A 14,721-nucleotide genomic window follows, 5' to 3' on the forward strand; every position below is an offset into this window, starting at 1 on the left:
CCACCCGTACCATCCCACCGTCCTGGCCGACCGGGCCCCTTAACGTGCACCACCATGAACGGGGATTTTCCATTTCGGTCAGGAATAATTTGATTTTCGGACCCCATTGATCACACCCACTCGGACTGGTCCGTCACCATCTCAAACCACAGAGTCAAACCCAACCATCATACTCCGGCCACACCGCCTACCCTTATCAATGCTCGCTTCCCTCAGTATTTTCTTCATTATGCTGACGAACTCCACGGTTGAATAAATAAGTGAACTTTTACTTAGGCGTAACTCCGCTTTCTGCAGTTCAGAACAATCCTGCTCTGCCAGCCAGAAACGACTGCGGGCAACAACGTAACCATAAAATAACAAACCGCCCGCAAATGTCGAGCACAAGGAAATTATATTTAAAAATATTGAATACCGAGCTTCACGGCTCTGGTTTTGCAGCGTACATCCTCCTGGTGGACAAGAAACCATCCGCATGGCGTAAGAGGGGGAAACGAACGATTTTGCGGTCCAGACTGTATGTGCAATGAAAGCGCATATCCTTCTCTATCTCCTCTCGAGTAGATGGAAGCTCAGTAGGGAAGCGGAAGGAACATTATGAAGCAAAGTTAAACCCTCTATTTTAAATTTACCACGTGGTTGCACATGCACGTACGTGGTATCTGGTCTTTATCAGTGGGGGCTCACCCTCGGCGGCCCTCGCCCAAATGGGGTTTGAGCCCCAGACTGACTCCCGGTGTGACTCTGCCCGGTGCACGCGCTGACTGGGTGGGGTTTTCACTTTGTTGCGCTTTTCCTGTGATGTAGGTGCCGGGTGTTCACTGAGTGTTGCACTCTTTTTACGCTTCAGCTCACATACATGCATGCACACCGGCGACCCAGCTGTGGTTATTTAGTTATTTTAATTGAAATGAATTCGCATATCGAGTGAGGTTAATTACGATAATTTAGATGGATTTTTTAATGCAATTTATACAAATTAAACTAATTGGGAGAGCGCAGCAGCGAGTAAAGTTGATCGTATGAGACCTCTGAAGGATAATTCTAGGTATGAAAATGCCTTTATGCTGAGAGTAACAATGCAATTATTGTATCAACACAGGTGTACTAGTGCAATTTTATGTAGGCGTTTGAGTGAGAGAACTGGATACGGTAAAATCATGACTCGTATCGCAGCTTAGGAGCAGGGATTATAATAAAAGCCCATTTAGTGATACTTCATACGCAAGGATTAACTTTACGATGGCCATGAATTGACGACTATTTGCACCACAATAAATCCAGTCAAGTGGCTATTTTTCGGACATGACCCTGTATTTACTGCTTGCTATGCTGTCCGAGTTTCCCCAAGCGAAACGGCCAACGTCAGCGGTCGTACAACCGTTCGGAATAACTTTGTTTCGTTCAGCACTAGAAAACGAATGCAATGACAGGACACGTGCCAGAGTGCCAATTTGTGCACATCTCAAATCAAGTGAAAAGTAATATAATCCTTCCGTCGCTCTTTTCCGTTTCATCCCACGGCCGACAGACGAGCGCTCACGTCAAGAATCGGGAGATGTGAGCTAACATCAATCGAACGAAATTCATTTCCACCAATTTTTTTTCTTGTTTTTGTGTTACAGCCAAAGCTTTCACACGTTTTAACTTACGACATCAGCTTTCTTCTGTGCCGTGTGAAGCAGCCAGCATACAAAAGGATCACAAATCAAAAAGTAATATCCTTATCGACACCCGGAACCGTCTTGAGAATATTGCCAAAGTAATCAAAAAGCAAAAGGCAAACGAATTCATTCCCATATAGATATCAAGTGGGCAGCAGAACAAAGGAAAATCAAACGGTTCCGTATCCGATGTCGACGGTTTGCTTCCCATTGTGAACGTAACAGATAGGAAGCATTCTTGGAAATTGCTAGAGCTGGGAGAAAATTTCACTTTGCCGCCGAGGTGTAAAATAGGACGCGTCTGCTGTTTTATTGTCGACAGGAGTCCAGAGCGAACCAATCAAACTGAAACACTATTTTGCTACATCTACCTATAAATATTTTTTCAATCATCTCGAGATTTTAGAATGTAAAATGTTAAGTGTGAGCAAAATACTATAACGAATTTAAATCTATGTCGATAGAATATCAATAAGCTAGAAAGTCAGATGTGGAAGATGTTCTTTTCTGAGTCAGAGTGATCGAAACAGAATCGTTGTTTAATTTGAGATGGATCACACTTTCTTTATTTCCGCTGCTCATCAAATTGTCAATCATTATTGCTTATCAGAACAAACACTGATAAATTTTGTGAGTTGGGGTTCGAAATAAAAAAAAATATTAGAAATAAAAGAAAACGTTTTATTTTTCCTTAATTTGCAAATTGAGTTAAGACGTGCATTAAAAAACACTACTAACTCTTAAATTGTTACTATACACCTTATGCGATAATTATTTACATTCTGCAGATTGAATTCGGACGCATTTAAAAAAATTATTTCCCCTTAATAGATGAATTCACGATTAACCAAAGGATGTATAACTATGCGTTATATTTTATTAATAAACTTCTCCAAAAAACACTACACTTGAAAAATTATGCATTTGTGCGCCATAGGAAACCATTGCGTTTTTGATAGTTAAATTCCACTATGACTCGGAATAATACTATTATATTACACAATTTATTCCTTAAAATGCTTGTACGTAATTTGTAATTTTAAGTTACCTTATTGGTATAAAACTGCAGAATCATGTTCAAGCTGGGCTTCTCTAACATTTGTTATGCCAAGCAATCAATATAGTGATTAGTATTCGCATCTAAAAAATACCAATCCAATTCAAATTAAATTCCTTTCCACTGATGATACCTGTTTTATTTACAAATCAACAGCCTAACGAATGTCACCTGAAATTGAAAAGAGCGAACTGTGGTAACAGTTTCCTTTTATTCGCTCCTACTTCCTCGAAGGCTATTGAACAATTTTTCCATCCCTCCTTTCGGGGCAGAAAAGTTACTTCGCAGGCGACGCTCCCTCAGGAGAATGAATGCCTTCTTCGAAGCTTTTACGCTATTTGAAGTAACGAAAAATTCAAAATCTCAACTAACAGTCAGCCGGTAAACTTTTCCTATAAAATTTAATCGAAAAGATTCGATTTTATTTCCCGGAAGTGAAAATGAAATCCGGATAGGGTCACAAAAATCTAGCCTTTTTCCTAACTTAATCAGTTAGCCAATGTTACACGTATGAAATGGCACTTCGACATGCTCCTGCACGGTTTATCGATTCCAATATTTTCTACTCAAAACTAGCAGACGAAATGCCTCCAGTAGTCCTGTTAGTAAAGACTGTTTTGCATTATACTGCTCGCTTATAAGTTTAAGTAAAAGTTCTCAATTCAAATAAAACTTTTAAAAATACCTGCTGACGATTAAATTGATTTGAAAGCGGAATCGAAAGGAAGAATAAAAAAACTTTAGGGACGCATCGTACACACGCACACACGCCACTGTACACGAATGAAGGAAGTTTCTGATTGGGACAAGAAATAAGGTGGAAAAGTTGGTCCAACCACCCCGAGGGACAACAAGAGACCCCAATTGGCATGATTGGCCGTGTGCGGGGTAACACAATGGAAAGAAAACGAAAAAGTTTTATTTTGCTTCTGGCAGTGAAAAAATACACTTGACAAGTAAGGTTTGTCAATAGGCAGCGCGACTCCAGTAGTCGTGCAATGTCGCACTGACCGGAAATTGATGGGTTTCTCCAGCTGATCGAATTAGACGATTCAATGGGGTTCCGGTTGTCAAGCTTCGTGCTAACTAAGTTTTAATTTGATATACCGGATTGCAAGTACCTTTGAAAACCCTTATGTACTTTTTAAAAACATCTTGAAATTGACCTGTTTGTCTCTACAAAGTACAAAAAAAACCAGAGTCAGTTTTTTTAACAGTTGTTTTTTACACTCGACGATAGGTACCGTGAATTCGGGTGAAATTGATCACTTTTTCGAGTATTTTTTAAATATCTTTGAATAGAAACATATTAAGCAAGATGATTCAATTTTAAAATAAGTACTGTAGTGCTGGCTACACGACAGTGTCATCTATATCTTATATAAATAGTTTTATTTTAGGTAAAACTTAATGTAATCGTGAAATTGAAAATTTACAAATAACGGGTGAAATTGATCACGTAGAAATCAAGACGATATTGCTATTAAACCATACGCTCTGACAGCAATAAGATAACGTGCAGTATAAAATCTGGCGTAATCGAGATATTGCCTGCATGTAGGCAACAATGTCGCGTAAAGCAACTAGCACAAAAATCAAACAGTCAGCTCTACAATAGCATGGTTGATGCATCTGCTAAATAAATAAAAACGATAGAAAAGATATCAAGCCAATTTTAGCATCGTAATCGTTTGTTTTTGTTTAAACATTGCTGTATATATGTGTAAATGTACGATTTTCGTATACAATCTTCACCAATCTAGTGAAACAAATAATTTAATTCTCCTCATATACGGGAGCTTGACTGTCTCTTTGAATGTGTAGTTGCATTTCGCTATGTAAGCACAAATCGATCTCTTGCACTCTCATGCAACTGCCATATGGAGCGTTTGTAAAATTTGTGCGAAGTATTGTCTGTCTTTTGCACCCTTTTATAAATCTCCATTCTGCTTCACAGAAAGAATAAACTTTCGCAGGTGGCAGCTCCATTTCGCACCCATAGCGATCTAGAAATCTATGTTGCCTCAGTTCATGATGTTATCAATCGTTTTATTTCGTAAAAGGTCAAATTAAACAATTTCTGTCGCATTATTTTATTCATGGAAATTATCAAAGCACAGCCAGATAATTAGATAATCGAATTAGTTCTATTAAAGTTTCCTTTTGTAACAAAATTTGTGTTAACAGCAAGGAGTTTTATCGGGCATGTTGAAAATTGCGATTCGATCAAAATAGTAAATTTTAAAAAATCAAGCTATTTACAAGATCAATCTTGCTGAAAGTCAAGCGACTTTGACCTGTAACTCAATCTTTATATGGATGGGTGCATATTCAGCTTTATGAATCAGTATAAACGTAGAATAAAGAGTTTTTTACTCGTTGGTCCAAGGTGATCAATTTCACCCGACTGATCAATTTCGCCCGAATCGACGGTACGGTAGAAGAAAATAAAGAAATAATGGTGCTGATAGTATTCGAGCAGAATGGTACAAGGCGTGAAGGGGAAAGAATTAGACAAGGGGGTTCATAGAAGTGACGCTTAAGAAGTTTTGTACCATTCCTCCGTACCCAAGCTGAGGGATTCACGGATGGAAACAATTAAGACGAGGTCAATCCCGGTGTAGTGGTTAGCATTCACGCCTCTCATACCGAGAGCACGGGTTCCAATCTCAACCCCGCAGAAGTCACGAATGGCCCAAGCTGTTAAATGACTATAATAAAAAAAAAAAAAACAATTTAAACGGTACTGGTTTAATGCAAAAAAAACTCACACATTTACCAAGTTTTGATATATACTTAACTTTTGGCAATTGAACGATAACAGTACCCGGTAATTACTGATGAGTGCCCGGTATAAGGTGAAAAACCGCATTTTAGAAAGTATATCAGCCATGTGGTTATCAACTGTTTTTATCATATGTTATAACGTAACTTTGCGCAAAACTCGTGCAACCAACCCAAATATTATCTGCACTGCAGGTTTACAGAAGGTTCTGTTTGAAAGCTCATTCTAGAATTTGAATATTTGAAAACCCATTCTAGAATGTTAAATTTGTTTGGAAACATTAAAAAACACTGAATATTAAAGCATGTATCAAAATCGAACCGCAGCAAAAACGCCAGATAATAATTGAAACTCTAATAAAATTATTAAAATGCATATGCCTACAAAATAAAAGCATGATTTTTAGTTTCTATAAAAATCTGTTAAACTTGCATTGTATTGTATTGAAAATGAGAAAAAGAATATAATTAAATATTTAATGTATGATAAAAGCTATAGCTGTGAATGCTGTGATATATCACATGTCAATCAATTTAATTACATTTTTAAATATAAAATTTATATTAACAGCTATTTATCCACGCATCGTAAGCTTTTCTCAAGTTCACTTAAGCTCAACAACCTTAGCATGAGACACATTGATCGAAACGAAAGCAGGAGTCATTAAGCAGCAACCTAACCCCGTTACGTGTTACTATGTGTTACTGCAATTTACACCCTCCCGCGTTAGTAGCGTGGACACCAACCACACGTTTCAACTTCCGAACACCAGAGTGCCACGGGTTAGGTTTTACATTTCTTTCACCCATTCTTTTTCTGCGTTATATAGGTATGCTGCTTTCTTTACCTCATTCGGGTTGGTTCACGTGGGGAAAATATATTGCCCGCTTAATAACTAACCAATTCCGTCTACGTAAACATAAAAAATCACAAAAAAAACATCGTGAAAGGACCTTTTCTTCACAACCGTGGTAACCCATAACGTGCCATTAGTGAACACGAGCATTCAGAAATATAGAACCAGCAGTATCGTATTAATGTTATACATATTAGTATTTTATATCAATTTGAATGAAAGCATTGATTATAAAAACCGAAAAAACTACCAAAACGTTGTTACAGACATGGACGAATCGACCATTTAACAGATATCGCTCTTACTTTGCTAAACAGTTGCACGGACATTGATGTTTGAGCGGACATTTCTTCCCATTTGCGTTAAGCTTTCAGTTTGCATCCAAAACGGAAAGCTAAATCATTCGCATGTTTCTGCCAGAATGCAACCGAACCGAAATCATGATTAATGTTTTCGTTATTCCATCTAACTCAGCAAGTGTCACAGTTTTAATCTGCCCTGGATCAGAAACGGGTCATTGTTTGCCATTCGCATTGCCACATGAAGCCTCTGAAGGTTGGTTGCTGCTTGGTCCGCAGCAAATGACATGGTTTCAACGGGACGAACAACACATAAAAGAAACCGGAGGGAGGCAACATAAATTTTCCGAAACGTTAGAAATTGAAAGAAAAATCTCCAACAAGCGAAGAATGACCATGCCAAATCGAGCAGACATAGTTCAAGAACACATTTTTTCTGACTTTTCTTTATCGTTTTGCTGCTGTGACGGTCAGGATCTCTGGCCAAGGAGCTGCCAGTAGACATACACAGGTGACTCGATGAGGGGTCTTCTAGCCGGAGAAAAGTGTTGTGGCCATCCGTTGGCCCGTGATGAGCGCGGTTGGCGGCCAGCAGCTATCCGTCCACCAGTTTGTCCGTTCGTCCTGAATGATCTGTGGAATGCAATCAAGATTTCAGTCTAGCCGAGTAATTGTGCAGGTAAACACAGGAGGTTTTTTTTCGTTGCCCGGCCCTACGGATGATCCCTACGGTGCAGGATTTTGCGCAAGGGTGGGCGGTCAGCAAACTGTCAGCATGATGTTGTATTTTGTACTATGAAAGTATGTATTGCGCTATTCACCGAATGGAACTTCCACGAACGAGGATCATATCAACATTTTGAAATATACGATAACGGAATAAATTTAAATTGTTATAATTTTAAACACCGAAGTACAAGGTGTTTTTCAAAAATTTATACAACTTTTTACTAGAATGTCCAACAATAGTAATGTTACAGAGCTACTGTATCCATAGTAGCTATTACAGCCACAATCAACTGAGTAATTACTTGAAAGAAATCGTTGTCATTGATTGAACCAATTCAACAATTGAAAAAAATGATTGTTGGGCATATCTTTGTTTCAAATATCAGTGAAAAGTGTTTTTGTCATTTAATTGAATCATTATATATCAAATATTGTAAAAATAATAAGCAAATTGAAAGAACGGTGAAATAAAGACAATGATTGACAGCTTTTGCTAAAATCTAAGCAGAATTAAGTCAAAACAAAAGACATAAAAATGAAGACATAACCTAAAGTTTAGATGAAAGTAAAATAAGGTGACTAAGTAGTATAAAAAGCCTAGTAAGGATTTGGTACTACATTCCGTTATCGAAACTCGACCTTTTATTTTTTATACGATAGATTTCGCAGCCAGCTGTTACAGTACAGCTCATACTATTAACATGTCAGATTTCCTGACATTTTGATTTCAATATCACAACGTTTGGACCATGCGTTCAAAAGTTAAAATTTCTCAAAAACAGTTCCAAAAAATTCCAAAAAAAATTATGGTGCGAATACACTAAAGTCGCTTTTTACGCGACTATTTTTACGCGAATTTCGGAATTTACGCGGTTTTTTTTACGCGAATTTCGGAATTTACACGGTTTTTTAACGCGAATTTCGGAATTTACGCGGTTTTTATTACGCGATTTTCGGAATTAACGCGAATGTGCTCAATTAGTTTATTTTTTCACGAAACGTTGCAATTCACGAAGTTTTTTTACGCGAACTTTTGTTTTTCTACGCAAATTTTTGGTTTTTTACATGAATTTTGGAATTTACGCGGTTTTTTACGCGAATTTCGGAATTTACGCGGTTTTTTTACGCGATTTTGATTTACGCGGAATGTATCCTTCGCGTAAAAAGCGACTTGAGTGTATTCCCTTTTTTGCTTGTGAAGAAAAAGGACATCTAGAAAAAGAGAAATTGAGCTATTTCATATCTGGCGGTTCTCCAGATAAACATTGTTCCATGAAAATCACGACTCGAGCTTCTTTTGAGTGTACTTTTATGATAAAGTAGTCATTTGCTTGATCGCATCGTTTTTACGATGTTGCCCGTTAGAGGGTTAACGAAAGGAGAAAAAGGCCACTTATAAAATAATTGCTTGTTAATATTTGGGAATGCCGATCATAGATGGTGCTAGTGCTCAGCCAAAATATGATTGACGATACTTTTTGTGGGATTTTCTTCAGAGAGTTATACCTATTTGTCCGTAGTTGAAATGTTGGAGAGTATACAAAATCCTTTTATTTTTTGGCAACTGGTAGTAAAGAGAGTACTAATATATAAATGAAAATATCTCTCAGTTTGTTCTTTATAGACATAAAAACTGCTAACTAATCAGCATAAAAATTTACTTACGATTCGAGGATTTTCGGGTGTGGGGAGTATTTCTATGCTATCAGATTTCCTTTCAGTTGAGTTCAGTTGAGGGAAAGTAGTTAATAGGGAGCGTGTTTTCACTTTAAGTCTATTGCAAATTATTTTTAAAGTTTTTTTATCTTATATATAAAACTGGATTTCTGTCTGTCTGTCTGTCGGGATGTTCCTTATAGAATCGAAAACTACTGAACCAATCGGCATGAAAATTTGCATGTAGAGGTTTTTGGGGCCAAGAAAGGTTCTTATGATGGTTAGAGACCCCTCCCCCACTAAGAGGGGGGGGGGGGGCTCCTATACAAATGAAATACAAATTTCCTCCTAACTCCCCTCTTTAGGAGGAGAATTATGACCCCTCTCTCCTTTAAGAGGGGGGCTTCCATAGAAATGAAATACAAATTACTTCCTAACTCGAGAACTAATCAAACAAATGGAACCAAATTTGGCATGTGAAGGTTTTTGGAGGCAAGAATTTTTTCTATGTTGAATTAGGACGCCTTCCCATTTTAGGACGGGGAGGGGGGCTCCTATACAAATGAAATACAAATATCCTCATAACTCGAGAACTAATCAATCAAATGGAACCATATTTGGCATGTGGGGGTTTTTGGAGCAAAAGAATTTTTTCTATGATGAATTAGGACCCCTTCCTTTTTTAAGAGGGGGAGAGGTCTCCCATACAAATGAAATACAAATTTCCTCATAACTTCAGAAGTAATCAAGCAAATGAAACTAAACTTGGCATGTGGATGTTTTGGGAGGCAAATTCTTTTTCTATGGTGCATTGAGACTCCTCTCCGAACGACTCTGCGCTATACTTGGCCCTCATTTTACTTTTATCTTAAACTAGCTTATTTGTGTTGTTCATGGATCCCGCAAACCTACACACCTCACTGTCGATCGATACCATGAATGTAGCACCAACTGGAGTACGTTGCACGTGACTTTTATAGCACTACTCGTGTGCTGGCTAAGGTCTACCTATCGCAGACACACGAGATGATCTCTAGGGACGATATTACCGAAAAAGTTGAACATATTTTGAAATTCCATTTATGATATGTCTGTTCTTCTTACAGTACATTTTAAATGATAACAAAACTTGAAAATTATTGTTGGAGGATTGTTACCAGGAAAGTGCGACGCTTGACAAATTCGAAGTAAATTCGACGAATTCGAAGTAAATCCGACACATTTGAAAGTAATTACACATCCCAAGCGCGATACAAAATGTCATCACGATTTATAGAATAAAAAGAGCACCAAGTAGCAAGAAAGAAAACGATAGACGTCATACTGAAACCCCTTTATGTTAGGTATTTTCGATTCGCTCTCATGACGCTTACACGCACTCTGGGTACAGCTAGATTGCAGTTGAATTAAATGCACATTACAGGGTGAGTAATAACAACTGTCAGTAAAATAATGATCATAAAAATAAGTGACTTGCATAGATTGTAATTTAGAGTCTATTTCGCGTATATCCATAATATTTGCCTTAAAAGGTCCAATTCAAATCTTTCTTCCTTTCAATTAATTACAATCGTTGTTGAAAAGCGGCACGCACGACATCCTGAGGCATTTCATTCCAAATCTTGTCCAAACGCTGCTTGAAAGTATCCACAGTCAATCCTGGTGATTCGCAGTTTGCCTAGTATGTAACCTCATGCATACAAGTCGAGAGTATTCAAATCAGGCGAAGAGGCAGGTCACTCTTTCGAAGAAATATATTTCGGAAAGTTGTCCTCACACCAAGCCTATGTTGGTTTCGCCTGGTGAGACGGTGCAGAATCTTGTTGGAAATCAGTATGGTGCATTCTTGTAGTGTCTATTGACGATTGGAAGCAAATGGTTCTTGCAAACATGATCGATGTAATATTTAGTGATGATTTTAACACCAGGTTTAAAGAACAGCAATGGAACTTTGATTTTTTGCAGAAAAACCCTGGAAACACTGTAGAACCTTTGTACAGCCACTTGGTCCCGAGGAATATCAGAAAGATGTGCTGCTGTGGCGATCCTGTAGCAGGACCATGTTTTCGTTCGAAAACAGAATTTCAGAATCACCATGCCTCTTGAGCAGCTGCCGACATCTTTCGACTTTTGCAACCTTCTGCTTTTCAGTCAAACCGACAGGCGACAGATATCATTACCAATCCGACTAATAATTCTAAAACGATATCTATTCGTACGTGCCCAGATGCTAGGTCAAACTATGTACAAAGAGCTCTATGAGCTCTATGAACTTTTTAATGGTTTTTGCATTTGAAGTTATAAATCCTTTTGACAGGTTACATCCACTAACTGTCATCCAATTGACTGTCACTTTTTGTTCAGTTTGATATTCCGCAAAAAGGCTACAGACCAATAAATTGTGAGTTAGAACGTTCCTTTGCTAAGTTATGTATCTGCTATTTCATTACCTTCAATACCGTAGTATCCTGGTCCTGGAAACTGGAACGCGATATAAATTGACTGAGTTCATTTGACATAGATGTCACAATGAAAGAATGCAATCCCAAAGTATTTTAGATGTGCAAGCACTTAGTGCCTTCTGTGCTCATCAGAGAAAATTCAAATATTTGCATGTTTATATTTCCTCATCAAAAAAACATTTACACATTCAATTATTGCTAAAGTCCAAATTGATTCCATCGAATTCTTTCACTCGTTCGACATCTTTCGGTGTTCTTACAGTGCGTTTCCTTGTATCGCTTGATGATACGAAAGATGAACCTTTCTTTAAAATATCACACGGTCAACTGACTCATCAGAAGTTCCATTTTTGTTTCCATGATTTCCACGAATCTGAAACGAATGAAAATTCAAAACAAACTTGCAAGCTGGATTGACATTTGAATAAACTCTAAACGAAAAATATGCATACACATCCATGATTAAACCATTTTTAAATGAACACGGCCAAAAAACACTGATAATTATTACTATCACTCTGTATAACAATAAATTCACAAAACGGGTTTACTATAGGCTGTCAACGTAGATTTCAATGACCAAAAATTCCACAATATCCGTTTAATTATTCTTTGTTCACGAATAAACATCGTTTGAGGAATTAACAAAAACGTACTTTACCAAAGACCAAAAACGACAGGAATCCCAAAATAGACCTTAAACAAATAAACAATTCTGGCCCGATATTTAAATTGGTTCTATCAACCAAACGTAAACAAACCGTGTGGGCGTTAATAATTCTTACGCGGTTTGTTCCAAAATCAAGCCTAATTACATAACCAACAGCCACGGTGCAGATTGTCAATGTCCAAAGCTAGCGACTAGAATAAAAGCCCGTCGTATAATAATAAGTATGTTTTACAAAACGTAGAACAAAGTCATTATCCTTAGCCACCCAACGTGATTTCAGTCCCACAGTTCCGCACGCAAACCCAAATTAATTAGCGGTGTTACATGTTTCAAGACGAGCATGATGCTGAAACCCAACTTAAGCAGCTATTTAAACTAATAATCTAGCGTATTAAATCACCAAGCTAAGCCGAGCGCGAGTGCCATCGGCCGACAGCCAACATCAAAAGCCACATCCGCCGCCCACCAGCAGCTAGCAAACGCTGCTGATCGACATCATCCCCCGTCTCGAACCCGGCTGGCAAACAAACATACGAGATCACAAAGAATTCATTTTAAATCGGCCACAGTCAAGGCAAGGAAATGAAGCAAAAAAAAAAGACGAAGCGCTTAGTAGCAATTATCAAATCATCATCCTAGGATTCACAATTATACGATTGATAATAGTGCGCGAAAGAAAAGAGAATTAGAAAAATATTATAGAACGTTACCAGTCGAAAGAGAAACAACACGACAAGGCGTATAATTTCTCGTTAACTAATAAACAGTCCCTCGTTAGTTTCGGTTTCAGGCATTCGTTCCGTCGGTTTCAGCATCACCATCCAGCTTCCTTCCTATCTCTGACATGTTTATATTGACACCGTGTAACATCATCATCAACAGCATGCAATCGATAAAGAGCCACTTTCGGTGCCGACCATTCATCAGCCATCAGGTTAGTGTGTATACCTTAGCCAGCCAAAAGAGGGGAATCCTTAATTTCGTTCCCGCACTTGCCTACTGCCACTGCCTGCCTTCTAGTCTTCCGTTCGTTCCGTTCGATGGGGTCGGCATTCGGATCCCTTTGATGTCTCTTCTCGGTTCGGGGCTTGACCCGCAGGGCAGAAATTGAATTATCGAGCTGCTAGCCGCAAATGAGGCACCGCAGAGGATCAAAACAAATAAGGATCGTCTCGCACCCAATAAAAGTAGACCAGGCAGGTTGTCTTCGTGCAAGGATGAATGAATCCCGAAATACGAGGCATCAAAAGTCGATGACCTTGGGTGGCTTCGAGGATTGCAATTTTGCGCCCGTTCGCTGCGGCACTTAGAATAGGTCGCGGTTCGTTTGAAATGCTGTCTGTATGATTTCGCCGGCAAAACAAGACATACGAATTCAACGATAGAGACCGCAACAATAGGGAGAAACCCTCTCCGAATGCTATAATCCCCGACCGATTGTCCATTCAACTTGTTCAGCAGGCAAAGGCACTAAAGTAGAGAAGCTGCGCAGCGGTGTTTAGCCCAAAAGTGTTATTCTACCGCCGTAGATGGGCCGAAACGCATCGTATCTTTTATGGTTTGTCTTTATAGACTTGAAACGCCTATTTTCGGGATGTTGTACATCCTTGCGTTTTGCTATTTGTATGTGTGACGAGAACTGTTGGGATTAGCTCAAAGCAGAGAAGTAAAATCAGTAGAATCCATTGAAGGGATAAGTGGATACAAAAAAGGAAAACAGCAAGGAGGCTTCTTCGGGCCGGACCTAATGTAAATGCAACTGATGATCCGTAGAATGGAATCCCGAAGAACGGTAGGAAGAGTAAATGTTAGCTGGACTAAGTGAAACCCAACACGCTCTGACAAATTGCTGTCCACATTGTTGACTTAAAATTTGCTGGATCATGCACAAACAAATTATTTTACTATTATGCGTAAATTTTTTTTCAGCTGAAAAACATAATTTTGCCAGCAAAAATATTCACTGCACACACATTTCTCAACACAACATACTCAGTACAAAGGTTTTCCGCCAAAATGTGGTGGAGATTTTGTGCTGCAAAATATGTATTTTTGAAATGATTCTCATTATTTTGAAAAACAACCTGCAAAGAAAATTAAAATATATTCAATACCTAAACCAAATCAGTATGCAATTGCACATCATAGGCGTTGAAAAGCATAAAAAAGTGAAACATAGTGTGAGTTATTTGCTGCATTATTCCTGCAAGCTTTGCTTATACTGACAATTTTGCTCACAAAACTGACACCTCCCAGTAGATTAGTCATTATAAAATACAGGAGAACACATCACCTGGTGCTTAGTTTACTCCTAAGGATATAATGTAGATACCAGCCAATCTGCACAGATAGCATCTTTCCAATCTGCAGACCAGCACGAAAGCTGCCATCACTTGATTGTATCATCTGATATTCTACCCAGCCCAATATGCTTCTCTTGGTTGCTTGAAACAGTACACTTTATCGCACTTGTGGAATCATAATCGAGTCCTTAGGGGAAAAACTACGAGAACCAGGCCAGGAAGAACTCTTTGACAGGCACT

This window comes from Sabethes cyaneus, chromosome 2 (assembly GCF_943734655.1).
Source record: "Sabethes cyaneus chromosome 2, idSabCyanKW18_F2, whole genome shotgun sequence".
Taxonomy (NCBI): Eukaryota; Metazoa; Arthropoda; class Insecta; order Diptera; family Culicidae; genus Sabethes; species Sabethes cyaneus.